Source organism: Somniosus microcephalus, unplaced genomic scaffold (assembly GCF_052327205.1).
Source record: "Somniosus microcephalus isolate GS21.2 unplaced genomic scaffold, FLI_Smic_1.0 unresolved_chr1, whole genome shotgun sequence".
Taxonomy (NCBI): Eukaryota; Metazoa; Chordata; class Chondrichthyes; order Squaliformes; family Somniosidae; genus Somniosus; species Somniosus microcephalus.
Window position 1 is genome coordinate 57731488 of NW_028225179.1, and position 14154 is coordinate 57745641.

Sequence of the window (14154 nt, forward strand, 5' to 3'; positions counted from 1 at the left end):
GCTGGTAGAAGATTTTTGGGTTCCCTTTTATGTTAAACGCCAGTCTACTCTCATATTCTCTCTTTGCCAATCTTATTTTCATCTTCACTTCCCCTCTCAACATATTGTATTTGGTCTGAAGATACTGAAGGAAAGAGACAGGAAGAAACAGAGAGACACAGTGAGGTGTAGAAAAAATAGAGATGGAGATAGAGAGACAATGGGAGAGAGACAGATAAAGAGACGGGGAGATACAGAGACAAAGGGAGAGAAAGAGAGACAAGATGGAGGGACAGAAGGATAGTGATACAGAGAGAGAGAAAGAGACAAACAAGAGGAAGCGAAACAAAGAGACACAGACAGAAAGAGAAACAGACATTGGGCAGAGAAAGAGAGAGAGAGAGAGGCAGAGAGAGCGATGGGGCAAAGAAAGAGACAAACAGAGAGAGACATAGAAAAACAGAAAGAGAGAGAGGAAGAGAAAGAGATGAGTGACAGGATCAGAGGAGGAGAGAAATAGAGACAGCAAATAAAAACAGAGAATGCAGGAAATACTCAGCAGGTCAGGCAGCATCTGTGGAGAGAGAAACAGAGTTCACGTTTCAGGTCGATGACATTTCATCAGAGCTGAAAAAATGTTAAGAGGTGTAATAAGTTTTAAGCAAATGCAGGGGCAGGGAAAGCGGGTGCAGGGGCAGGGAAAGCGGGTGCAGGGGCAGGGAAAGCTTGTGCAGGGGCAGGGAAAGCGGGTGCAGGGGCAGGGAAAGCGGGTACAGGGGGCAAGAACAAAAGGGAAGGTCTGTGATGGTGTGGAAGACGAGAGATTAAATGACAAAAGGGATGATGGTGCAAGGCAGGAGGGGATGGTAGCGGGACAAGTAAAGAAATGAAAGATGGGTCTAGAGGTGTAAATGGCAACAGCAGGATCATTAACAACAGCTGCTGTCTGGAAAAAATGGGGGCAGAGGTTATGATCAGAAATCGTTGAACTCGATGCTGAGTCCAGATGGCCGTAAAATGCCTAATCAAAAGATAAGGTGCTGTTCTTTGAACTTGCATTGAGCTTCATTGGAACAGAGTACGAGGCCGAGGATGGAGAGGTCAGAATGGAAGTGGAGCAGAGAATTAAAGTGACGGGCAACTGGAAGCTCGGCGTCACGCTTGTGGACTGAATGGAGGTGTTCCGCCAAGCAGTCACCCAATCTGCGTTTGCTCTCCAATGTAGAGGAGACCGCATCGTGAGCAGCGAATACGGTATACTAAATTGAAAGAAGTACAAGTAAATTGCTGTTTCACCTGGGAATAAATGGGTCATTTTCGGGTTGGCAGGTTATAACTACTGGGGTGTTGCAAGGATCAGTGCTTGGGCCTCAACTATTTACAATCTATATCAATGACTTTGATGAGGGGACCAAGTATAATGTATCCAAGTTTGCTGATGACACTAAGCCAGGTGGGAAAGGAAGCTGTGAGAAGGACACAAGGAGGCTGCAAAGGGATGTAGGCAGGTTAAGTGAGTGGGCAAGAAGGCGGCAGATGGAGTATAATGTAGAAAAATGTGAAGTTATTCACTTTGGTAGGAAAAATAGAAAAGCAGAATATTTGTGAAATTGTAAGAGACTTGGAAATGATGTTTTCAGAGGAACCTGTGTGTCCATCTACACGAACAGAAAGTTGATATGCAGGTACAGCAATTTGGAAAGCAAATGGTATGTTAGCCTGTCTATCAAATAGATTAGAGTACAACAGTAATGAATTCTTACTACAATTATACCGAGCCTTGGTAAGGCCACACCTGGTGTACTTTGTAGTTTTGGTCTCCTTACCTAAGGATGCATATACTTGCCTTAGAGGGAGTGGAACGTAGGTTCACTAGACTGGTTCCTGGGATGGTGGGGATTGTCCTATGAGGAGAGATTGAGCAGACTAGGCCTACGTTCTCTAGAGTTTAGAAGAATGAGAGGTGATCTCATTGAATCATAGAAAATTCTTAAGCAGCTTGACAGGATAGATGCAGGGTGGTTGTATCCCCTGGCTGGGGACTTTAGATCTCGGGGTCACTGTCTCAGAATAAAGGGTCAGCCATTTAGGACTGAGATGCGAAATGCTTTCACACAAAGGGTTGTGAATGTTTGGAATTCTCTACCCCAGGGGACTGTGGAGGTTCAGTCGTTGAGTCTATTCCAGGCAGAGATCAATAGACTTTTGGCCTCTGAGGGAATCATGGGATATGGGGATAGTGCGGGAAGGTGGAGTTGAGGTAGAAGATCAGCCATGACCTTATTGAATGGCGGGCCAGGCTTAAAGGGCCAAGTGGCCTACTCCTGCTCCTATTTCTGATTTTTTAAATCTAGGATGGGAAGACTAAGTTCAGTTATAGGATCCAGGCAGAGAACAAGGAGCAGATGGGGAGACTGATGTGGATTTCAGCACAGTGATGATGTAGGGGGAGGGAGCTTAACAACAGCAGAATCCAACCCTGCAGTCACTTGTGATCTTGCTGATGTTTCTGCAGCTGGGATGATGGAGTGAATCCCTTCCCCCACACGGAGCAGGTGAACAGCCTCTTCCCCAGTGTGAGTGCGCCGATGCATTTCCAGCTCAGACGGGTAATTGAATCCCTTCCCACTGTCTCCACATTTCCATGGTTTCTCCATGGAGTGGGTGTCTCTCCAGGATGGATGATCGGTTGAAGCCTCGTCCACACACAGAACAAGTGTACTGTGGCGGAGACCACATAGGGACAATAACACAATTCACAACTTATAGCCAATGTTGTTATATGTACCTAAACACAATTCACTATGTTTGCCAATGTTGTTATATGTATGTACTGGGTTGGGTTATCGGGGCAGGGTCCCTTTAAGAGCGTCGGTAACGTGATGACGTCATAGCCCTGCAACGAGGCTGAGACCCTCAGTCCTCATGGAGAGTGAATAAAGTAAGACACGTTTTGCCTTTGCTGCAACAAAAGCCTGAGAGCCTGTTGATTTCTAGCAACCCCAACATTGGTGATCCCGCTGCTCTTTTGGACGATTCCAAAGACCTCATCCGAAATGGCGACGAAGGCCGTTTCCATCAAACTACCCGAGTTTTTGGAACCACAGACTGCCGCTTGGTTCGCCCAGGCCAAGGCTCAATTTGCACTCCGGGACATCACCGCGGACGACACGAGGTACTACTACGTCGTCTGTGCTCTCGGCAGCTCCACTGTGGCCAGAGTCGTGAGTCTGCTCGAGAACCCCCCGAAGCTCAACAAATACGAAACGCTGAAAACGCACCTCTTAGAAACTTTTGGACTCACCGAAGCCGAGCGCGCATGACGGCTTCTCTCTCTACCCGGGCTTGGCGACTCCAAGCCCTCGGAGCTGATGGACCACATGCTGGCCCTCCTGGGCACGCACAGGACGTGCTTCCTCTTCAAGGAACTGTTCCTTCAACAGCTGCCAGGTCAGGTACGGTCGGCTTTAGCCAACTCTTCCAGTACCGATTTCCGCGACCTGGCCAAGGAGGCCAACAAATTTTTGTCCGCCGGGCAACAGTATTGCACGGCCACGTGGAGCCCGGCCCCCACCGATACAGCCCAACGGCAGCAGCCACCAAGCCTCTGCTTCTACGACGCGCAGTTCGGCCCCAAAGCCAGGAAGTGCCGGCCCCCGTGCAGTTTTCCCACCTCCAAACAAACGAAAGACCACTCGTCGACTGCTGTGGCTGTCGGCTGTTCAGGCAGTTTGTTATTTATTACGGACACCAACTCCAGACGTCGTTTTCTTTGCGACACGGGTGCCCAGGTGAGCGTCCTGCCCGTGTCAACCATAGACATGCAAGGAGAGAACCATGGCCCCGACCTCAAAGCCGCCAACGGCAGTTTCATCTGCACCTTCGGGAAACGGAGCGTGGCGCTTTGTTTTGGCGGGCAGCGGTTCACCTGGCACTTTGTCACGGCAAAAGTGTCCACCCCCCTTCTCGGTGCTGACTTCCTCTGCGCCAATGGCCTTTTGGTGGACGTCAAGAACCGACGTCAAGAACCGACGCCTCATCAACGCTGAGACTTTCAGCTCGCTCCCGTGTTCCCTCAGTGGGTCCAGCGCACTCTCGGCCTCCGACGCGTTTTCCCGCCTCCTCGCTGAGTTCCCGGACCTCACGAAGCCCACGTTCACGCCTGCCGCCACCAAACACGGGGTAGAACACCACATCTTGTCCGCCCGTCTACGCCTGTGCTCGGCGCCTCGACCCGGGGAAACTCGCCATCGCTAAAGCTGAGTTCGACACTATGGAGCGCCTCGGCATCATCCGCCGGTCGAACAGTCCGTGGGCCTCGCCCCTCCATATCGCTCCGAGACCGGGTGGCGCCTGTGCGGCGATTACCGGCGCCTCAACGACGCTACGACCCCCGACCGCTACCCGATTCCACACATCTAGGACTTTTCCGCCCGCCTGGCCGGGAAAGTGATATTCTCAAAAGTGGACCTCCGTCCGGGGTTACCACCAGGTCCCTGTCCGGCCGCAGGACGTCCCGAAAACCACGGTGATCACCCCGTTCGGGCTGTTTGAATTCCTCCGCATGCCATTCGGCCTCAAAAACGCCGCCCAGGCTTTTCAATGCCTAATGGACACCGTGTTACGGGACCTGACATTCCTGTTCGTATTCCTGGATGACATCCTCATCGCCAGCGCCTCCAGGATGGAACATGTGTCGCACCTACGGACTCTCTTCCAACGCCTCAGCCAGCACGGCCTAATCGTCAACCCGGCCAAGTGCCAGTTCGGGCTGTTCTCGATTTGACTTTCTCGGGCACAGCATCACGAAGGACGGGGCAGTGCCACTGCCATCGAAAGTGGAGGCCATGATGGACTTCCCACGATCCTTCACCGTGAAGGCCCTGCAGGAGTTTTTGGGCATGGTGAACTTTTACCATCGCTTCGTTCCCCGAGCAGCCCAGCTTATGTGGCCCCTTTACGAGGCCCTCAAAGGCAAGCCCGACAAGCTCGCCGTCGACTAGTCCGAGGAGATGGCCAATTCTTTCACGGACACGAAAAGGGCCCTGGCTAACGTGACCTGCTGGCGCATCCGTTACCTGATGCGCCGATCGCTCTCACCACCGATGCCTCGGACTATGAGGTTGGCGCCGTCCACGAACAGTGGGTCAACGGCACCTGGCAGCCGCGCGCCGCCTTCAGCCGGCAGCTCCGCCCCAACGAGCGGAAGTACAGCACCTTCGATTGCGAGCTTCTCGGCCTCTACCTCGCCGTCCGACACTTCCGTTTCCTACTGGAGGCTCGCCCGTTCACAGCGTTCGTGGACCACAAACCGCTGACCTTCGCCATGGCCAAAGCTTCTGAGCCGTGGTCGGCCCGTCTGCAATGCCAGCTGGCCTTCATCTCGGAGTTTACAACAGACATCCAGCATGTGGTTGGGAAAGACAACCCCGTCGCCGACTGTCTCGCCAGCGCCGTACACCTCGGCATCGACTACACCCGCATGGCAGCCGACCAGGAATCCAACCCGGACGTCTAGGCCTACAGGACGGCGGTCACGGGCCTTCAACTAGCGGACGTCGCGTTCGACGATGCCGGCACCACACTCCTGTGCGACGTCTCCGTTGGGCAGCCACGTCCTGTCGTGCCCGACGGGTGGAGACAGCAAGTTTTCGACGCCGTCCATAATCTTTCCCACCCGGGCAGGAAGCCATCACAGAAGCTGGTGGCGGCTAAGTTCGTCTGGCACGGGCTGAGGAAAGACGTTCGCGACTGGGCCAGCACCTGGTGGTATGCCGACGCTCGAAAGTGCATCGCCATACTAAGGCCCCGTTGGCACCTTTCGCGGTGCCCGAGAGGCGGTTCGATCATGTTAACGTGGACCTGGTGGGGTCCCTGCTGCCCTCCCGTGGGTTCACCCACCTCCTCACAATGGTCGACAAAATTACCCGATGGCCGGCAGCCGTCCCGCTGTCTTCAACGACGTCCGCCGATGTGGCTCGGGCGTTCATCAGCCCTTGGGTCACTCGGTTCGGCGCCCCATCTGACATTTCCTCCGACCGGGGGCCCCAGTTCACGTTGGAGCTCTGGAACGCTGTCGCCCGAGGCCTCGGGTTGAGACTCCACAGCATACCACCCTCAGGCTAACGGATTGTGCAAACGGTTTCAGCACTCCATGAAGGCTGCGCTCCGGGCCAGCCTCCGGGACGACAGTTGGATCGACAGACTCCCGTGGGTCATGCTGGGACTCTGGACCACCCCCAAGGAGGACCTCCAGTCCTCATCCGTCGAGCTCGTCTACGGACAGCCGCTGCGGGTTCCCGGGGATTTCGTCCCCAACGCAACGGTCCAACCTTCTGGTCAACGCCAAGGTTTTCGCGCCGGTGCCCATGTTGCAGCACGGCCTCCCGCAGTCAAACGTTCTGCTCGATCTTCATGCGGCGGAGTACGTTTTCGTCCACCATGACGCCCACCGGGGACCTCTCCAGCCACCCTACGATGGACCATTCTGCGTCCTGGAAACCGGGCACAAGACCTTCGTAGTGGATGTCGGCGGTAAGCCGGACTGCATTTCCGTGGACCGTCTTAAGCCGGCCCACCTGGATCTGGACCGAGCCGTTGAGTTGGCACAGCCCCCGAGGCGGGGCCGACCTCCAGTTTCTGCACCCTCAGTCCACCACCGAGCACCCGAGGTCCCTCCGACGAACCGCTCCCCGCCCCGGAATTGAGGAGCCGTTCCGCCCGCCCCGCCCCCCCCCCCCCCCCCCCCCCCAAATGACTGACATTGCCGGTGCTAGTGAATTCTGGGGGGGATGTATGTGGCGGAGACCACATAGGGACAATAACACAATTCACTATAGCCAATGTTGTTAAATGTACGTACTGGGTTGGGTTATCGGGGCAGGGTCCCTTTTAAGAGCGTCGGTAGCGTGATGAAGTCATATCCCTGCAACGAGGCTGAGACCCTCGGTCCTCATGGAGAGTGAATAAAGTAACACACTTGCCTTTGATGCAACAAAAGTCTCAGAGCCTGTTGATTTCTAGCGACCCCCAACAGTAGGGTTTCTCCCCGCTGTGAACGGTGCGAAGATTTTCAGGCGGTGTTACTGTGTACACGGCCATCCTGTGGGATCAGTGCCCTCCCTGCACCTGGTGCCAGGTTACTGACGTCACACAGCCCCCGTTGCCGGGTTAATGACGTCACAAAGCCCGCAAGTGCCGAGTTACATGACGTCACTGCCGTTGAGGGGGTTTAACGGCAGCGAGATTTAAATCCGGAGCAACACGCCCCCAGCCTCCGACAGCGAAAATGGGTGGGGCGTGGGTCGCTGCACCGGGCCCCGATTGGTGGCTGCGCTGTCAATCAGCTGTGTTCAGCCATTAGCAGGGGCGGATAACACTGATGCTGTGCGCGCTCTGAGGCCGCACTGCGCATGTCCCGGGTCCCCGGATGAAGGCGGTTATTGAAGGAAAACAAAATGGCGGAAAGTGAGGCGGTAAATCCGAGAGCGCGGAGCCGGAATGGATTGGCCGGAGGATCGTCGCCGCCTGGACCCGCAGCCTCTGAGGGGGAGTGTCCCAGCACTGAGCCGCTGCGGGCGCAGTCGGGGAGGGGATAAGCGGGGCTGAGAGTGAGCCGGACCCTCATCCTCCCTAAAGTGCGGGGCCCAGACTCGGCCCCCAGACTCCAGCTGGGACTGAAGCAGAGTTTGATCCAGGCTCAGCCCAGCGGCCGGCCTCTTGTCCTCTCCCCCCACCCGCCTGTCCTGGGAGTGTTTGATGGGACAGTTCTACACTGTACAGTGTACCCTCTCCCTGTCTCTCTCTTTCTCTCTTCCCCCCTCTGTCTCTGTAATTGAAGCAGAGTGGTTATTTCGTAAATTTATTTGAAATTTTAGAGCAATTGACAAGCGATTCCTGTTGATCTGCGTGTATTTCCATATAGGACGCAGATGCTTCGGGGGAGCAGAGCTCTCGGTCACGTTGAATTAATGCTAAACTGGTTATTGTAGAGACCGCCTAGCAGTGGAAGGAAACTATATCAGCAAAACTATAAAAAGTGTAAAATACATATCTTAGTCATGGGAAATTTTAACTACACCAAGTGATCTGTCAAGAAGAGGTAGGGAAAGCGGAAAAGAGAATGGAGTATTTACAGTGTGTTCAGGATTCCTTTCTTGCCCAGTACGTAAGAAGCCCAACCAGAGAGGAATCACTGACTGATCTACAATGGGAAATGAACCAGAGCGGTTAAGAGAAGTAAGCTTAGCTGAAAATCTGCACTATCGATCACAACATAATGATTGAGAAAGACAGGAGTAGTAATAAGATTGTGAAAAAGTTGATTTTGAGGTGATGACAATGGAACTAGGGAAGATAAACATGGAACAGAAGAGACAGACAGAGAGAGAGAACAGCAGTGGGAAATATTTAAAAAGGTGATCAATAGCGTTCAGGAGAATTATATTCCACTACAAAACAAGAACAAACTAGCCAATAATAAAACACCAGGGATGAATAAAGAGATGAGGGTAAAATGGATACTGAATATAAATGCACACACTGAGCACAGTGAAAATAAAGGAGAGGATGACAAAAGGTAATTGGAAGAGGCTGGGAAAGAATAAGAAAAACAATTAGGAAGGTGAAAAAGAACTGCAAAATTAAATTATCAAGGAATATAAAAAGAAATAGTGAAGTATTGTACAGGCACATAAATAATAGGAAATTCAGGATAGGGACAGAGCCACTAAAGGATCACAAGATAAACCAACAGGTAATGACAGCGAAATGGCAGAAATATTGGATACAAAAGCCTGACCACCTGAGTATTTGCAGCGCCTGACTGGCTGAGTATTTGCAGCATTTTCTGTTTCTGTTTCAGAAATATTGGATAGTTACTTTGCCTCAGTTTTTACTAGGTAGATGAAAAAGTTGAACATGACATTGGAAGAAGAGATGAGAAGAGAGATCAAGACATATAAAATAGAAAGGGTGAAATAATTAATAAACTAGCAAAAGTTAGAGGATAAAACCCCGATACTAAAAGAAGCAAGGGAGAGAGAGAGAGCAGAGGCACCATTATATATACTCGGGAATAGTTAGTGTAATTTCCAAATTTACAGATGACACCAAATTCTGGTGTATAGTTAATACTGAGGAGCACTGTGACAAAATACAAGATGTTAATAAACTGGCAGGTTGGCGTGTAAATGGCATTAATTTCAATATAGATAGATGAGAGATGCTGCAATTTTGGTAGGAGGAATAAGGAAACATACTCCTTGTAAAGTTAGTGTCTAAATGGGGTAGAGGAGCAAAGGGATCCAGAGGGACAGATGCACAAATCATTAAAAGCAGGTTAACCAGGCCATGAAAATGCAGACAAAGCACTGGGGTTCATTTCTAGAATGATAGATATGCAAAGCAGAGAAGGTATTTTAAACATGTATAGAACCTTGGTTAGACCACACAGGGAGTTCTAAAAGCTTTCCCACCACCAAGGTTAAGCTGACTGGCCTGTAATTGCCAGGTTTATCTTTCTCTCCTTGTTTGAACCAGGGTGTAACATTTGCAATCCTCCAGTCCTTTGGCACCACCCCTGTAATCTAAGGAGGATTGGAAGATTGTGGCCAGCACCAACGCAATTTCTACCGTTACTCCCCACAGTAACCTCGGGTGCTTCCCATCCGGACCGGGTGACTTATTCACTTTAATTACTGCCAGCCTGTCTGGTACCTCTTTATCTATTTTATCTCATCCAGTATCCCAGCAATCTCCTCGTTTACCATAACTTTGGCAAATCCTCGTCTTTAGTTAACGCCGATGCAACGTATTCATTTAGTACCTCAGCCATGCCTTCTGCCTCCACCAGTAGTTCTCCATTTTGGTCCCTAATAGGCCCCACCACTCCTGACAACCCTTTTTCTGTTAATATGCCTAAAGAAGACCTTTTGGATTACCTTTTATGTAATTCTGTGGTGAATTCTGAAAAGACATGGTACAGCACTCGAAACAATCTTCAGCAAGGGGCTGGGTGTCAGCGGGTCAAAACTCTGACCTTTCACCCCATCCGATCTGAAGGTCTTGTGTAAAATGAATGTGGGGATTTCAAACACAGCCTTTGGTGACAACTAGGCATTTTGACAGTTCAAGATTTCCACTTGGCTTTGTGTGAAGACATGCTTCCTGACCTCACCCCTGAATGGACTGTTTAAAATGTAAATATTGTGCCCTCTTGTTCTGGACTCCCACACTAGAGGAAAGAGTTTCTCTGTCATTTTGATAAACTTGATTTGAGGCTTTTGACGAGGTAACCAAGGGTGGATGAGGGATGTTCAGTTGATGCTGTGTATATGGACTTTAAAAAGGCGTTTGATGAAGTACCATGTAATAGGCTTGTTGGCAAAATTGAAGCCTGTGGGATAAAAGAAGCAGCAGCAGCAGGGATACAAAATTGTCCAAGGGATAGTTGTGGTGAATGCTGTTTTTTGGACTGGAGGGGGAGGTATTCGGTGGTGTTCCCTGGGGATCAGTACCAGGATAACTGCTGTTTTTGATACATATTCATGACCTGGATTTGGATAAAGGGTACAATTTTGAAATTTGCAGCTGACTCAACTTGGAAGTGTTTAAAACAGTGAGGAAGTTAGTAATAGACTTCAAGAGGATGTAGACAGGCTGGTGGATTGGACGGACACATGGCAGATGACTTAGAACACAGAAAAGTGTGAGTTTATACAGTTTGGGAGGAAGAATGAGAAGAGACAATGCAAGCGAAATGGTACAATTTTAAAAAGTGTCCACGAACACAGACCTGGGGGGATGTTTGTGCACAAATCTTTGGCAGGACAGGTTAACAAAGCAATTGTAGTTAATAAAGCCAATGGGATCCTGGGCTTTATAAATAGGCGTAGAGTACAAAAGCCAGGAATCGATGGTAAACCTGTATAAAACCCGAGTTTGGCCTCAGCTGGAGTATTGTGTCCAATTCTGGGCACCACACTAGGAAGGACGTGAAGGCTTTGGAGAAGAGACTTGCTAGAATGGTTTCAGGGATGAGGGATTACAGTTACTTGGATAGACGGAGAAGCTGGGATTGTTCTCCTTAGAGCAGAGAAGGTTAAGAGGAGATTTGATCGAGGTGTTCTAAAATGAAGAATTGTTTAGATGGAGTAAATGGAACAACTTGTATTGATATAGCACCTTTAACGTAGTGTAACGTCCCAAGGTGCTTCGCAGGAGCCACATAAGAATATATTGGGGCAGATGACCTAAAGCTTGGTCAAAGAGTTCGGTTTTCAGGAGCGTTTTAAACAGGCCATGAAAATGTAAACGCAGCACTGAGGTTCATTTCTAGAGAGATCGAATTGCAAAGCAGCGAAGTTATGTTCAACTTGTAGATTCTGTTAGAACCTTGGTTAGACCACACTTGGTGCACTCTCTGCAGTTCTAGTCTCCATATTATGAAAAGGATAGAGAGACACTGGAGAAGGTGAACCAAAGATTGACGAGAATGATACCAGAACTGAGAGGTTCTAAGTATCCAGAATGACTGACCGTACTGGGGCTCTTTTCTCTAGAAAAGCAAAGTCCGAGGGGTTATTTATTAGAGATCTGTATAATTATGAAGTGGTTTGATCGGGTAGATGATGAAGATGTTGCCACTTGTGGGGAATCCAAAACTGGGGGTCAAAAACATAAGATAGTCACTAATAAATCCAATAAGGAGCTCAGGAGAAACCTCTTCACCCAGAAAGTAGTCAGAATGTAGAGCCTCCTGGCACATGGCGTTGTTGAGGTGAATCGCAGAGTGCCTTTAAGGGGAAGCTGGATAATTACGAGGTAGAAAGTATAGACGGATATGATGATAGGGTGAGGTGAAGTAAGCTGGGTGGAGGCTCGTGTGGAACATAAACACTGGCATGGACCTGTTGGGCTGAATGGCCTGTTTCTGTGCTGTAAATACTATGTAGTGCTACAGTGAACTCTGAAGAGACACGGTACAGCTCTCGAAACAATCTTTAGCAAGGGGCTGAGGGTCATAGAGGGTCAAAACTCTGACCTTTCACCCCATCCGATCTGAAGGTCTTGTGTACAATGAATGTGGGGAGTTCAAACACAGTCCTTGGTGAGAGGTCAGATTTATACCACACTCGGCCCTAAATCGGTAGACTGGCTGTTACGTGCCGATCAAGTGCCTTCAAAATCCTGTTTAAAACCTCTCCGTCACTGATCTCAATCCACCTACAATCTTAACCCGTTCTCTGCTGCTCAGTCTGTTTGTGTCTCTACGAGCGTGTGTTTCTGTGTCCCACTATACGTGTGTTTTTGTGTGTCTGTATATGTGGGTATGTCTGTGTAGGTGTTTCTCCATGTGTCTCTTGTGCTGATGTGTGTGTCTATAAACAGAACCCTACCTAATGAAAATATATCAATCTGAGTCTTGAACTTTTCAATTGAGCTCCAGCATGAACAGCTTTTTTGGGGACAGTTCCAGATTTCTACTACCCTTTGTGAAGAAATGCTTCCTGACATCACACCTGAACGGCCTAGCTTTAACTTTAAGCTTTTACCCCTTGTTCTGGACACTCCCACCAGATGAAATAGTACCTCTCGATCATCATAAAACCTCAGTGATCGCATCCTTAATTTTCTATATTCAAGTTTATAAATTCAGGAACAGAAATGGTATGGAGCGGGGAGGGGAGCAGAGTAACAGTGGTAATGTCTAGGTAATGAAGAGGGAGCTCAGTATTTTACCTGCCTTTGAGGGCTCGATGCTGACACTCTATAAAGTGGAGGTAGGAACAGGAGTCAGCTATTCAGCCCCTCGAGCCTGTTCCCCCCCCCCCCCATTCAGTGAGATCATGGCTGATCTATCATAATTCCATCCACCTGCCTTGGCTCTGTATCCTTTCTCGACTCTTGCCTGGCAAAAATCTATTGATCTGGGAATTAAATTATTAATTACGCGAGCATCTACTGCTTTTTGTGGGAGAGTTCCATACTTCTACCTCCCTTTGCGTGAAGAAGTGTTTCCAAACTTCTCTCCTGAATGGCCTGGCTTTGATTTTGAGATTATGTCCCCTTGACCTAGACTCCTCAACCAGTGGAAATAGTTTCTCTCTCTCTACCTTGACAATTCCTTTTAACATCCTAAAATCCTCAATCAAATTAAATCGCCCCTTAACCTTCTATATTCCATGGACTACAAGCCCAGTTTATGTGATCTCTCCTCACAATCCTGGAACTCCCTCCCTAACAGCACTGTGGGAGTACCTTCACCACATGGACTGCAGCAGTTCAAGAAGGCGGCTCACCAATATCTTCTCGAGGACAATTAGGGATGGGCAATAAATGCTGGCTTTGCCAGCGATGCCCACATCCCAGAAAGGAATAAAATAAATAATGTAACCCTTGGTACCCTGGTAACATTCTGGTCTATCTGTGCTGCACTCTCTCCAAGGCCAGTATATCCTTCCTGAGGTGCGGTGCCCAGAACTGAATGCAAGGCTCCAGATGGGGTCTTTCCAGAGCTCTCTACAGCTGAGGCACCAACATTCCATTAGCCTCTTTAATTATTATTGTACCCGTCCACGAGCTTTTACTGATTGAAGTACTTGGACCCCTAAATCTCGCCAGTAAGAGGTGTGGGGTGTGTGTATTTTCTGTTTAAATTGGTGCATTTGATTTCATTTGATTCTGGTATTTAACAGCAGCAAACAACTCCTGCAAACCCTCAGCAACTGAATCTCTATTTGGAATAGTTCACCAGTCCTGGCGACTGCTCCAACTCACCCTACGTATCTGTCTGCCCCACTATCCTTCCCCGGTGGGTTCGGATGTTGCAAACCGAAACAATGAAAGATCCAATGATGGATTCCCACCAGCCCGAGCTCTCCACGTTCTCACTGAATGAAACCTTCCTTCATGGGAAGCAGGCCCTGTTTGATTGTTTAGGTCCTGTTACTGCTGTCAGAATAATGGGCTGTACTCAGAAATAAAACTTACTGCATTGATCACAGCTTCACATCCGTGTCTTGTCTCTCTTTAGGATCAATGTGCTGGAGGACAAAGTGTCTGGGGATGAAATGAGACTGGGAGAAGATTTGGGAATCGCAGGAAATGGGAAGAGGAAACTGGCACAGGGAATCTCTCCAAGTGTCCAATAACACATTCAGAAAGGTACTGAGA

At 49.5% G+C, this 14154-nt stretch overlaps 1 long non-coding RNA gene across 2 annotated transcripts in view; it reads left to right on the top strand.

Annotated features, from left to right (window-relative positions):
* Positions 1–14154, top strand: part of LOC147095337 (uncharacterized) — a 66444-nt gene that overhangs the window by 29765 nt on the left and 22525 nt on the right. For both annotated transcript variants that reach the window (XR_015074783.1, XR_015074782.1), the window contains one exon: positions 14015–14145. This is a non-coding gene — a long non-coding RNA (uncharacterized LOC147095337). The remainder of the gene's footprint in view (positions 1–14014; positions 14146–14154) is intronic.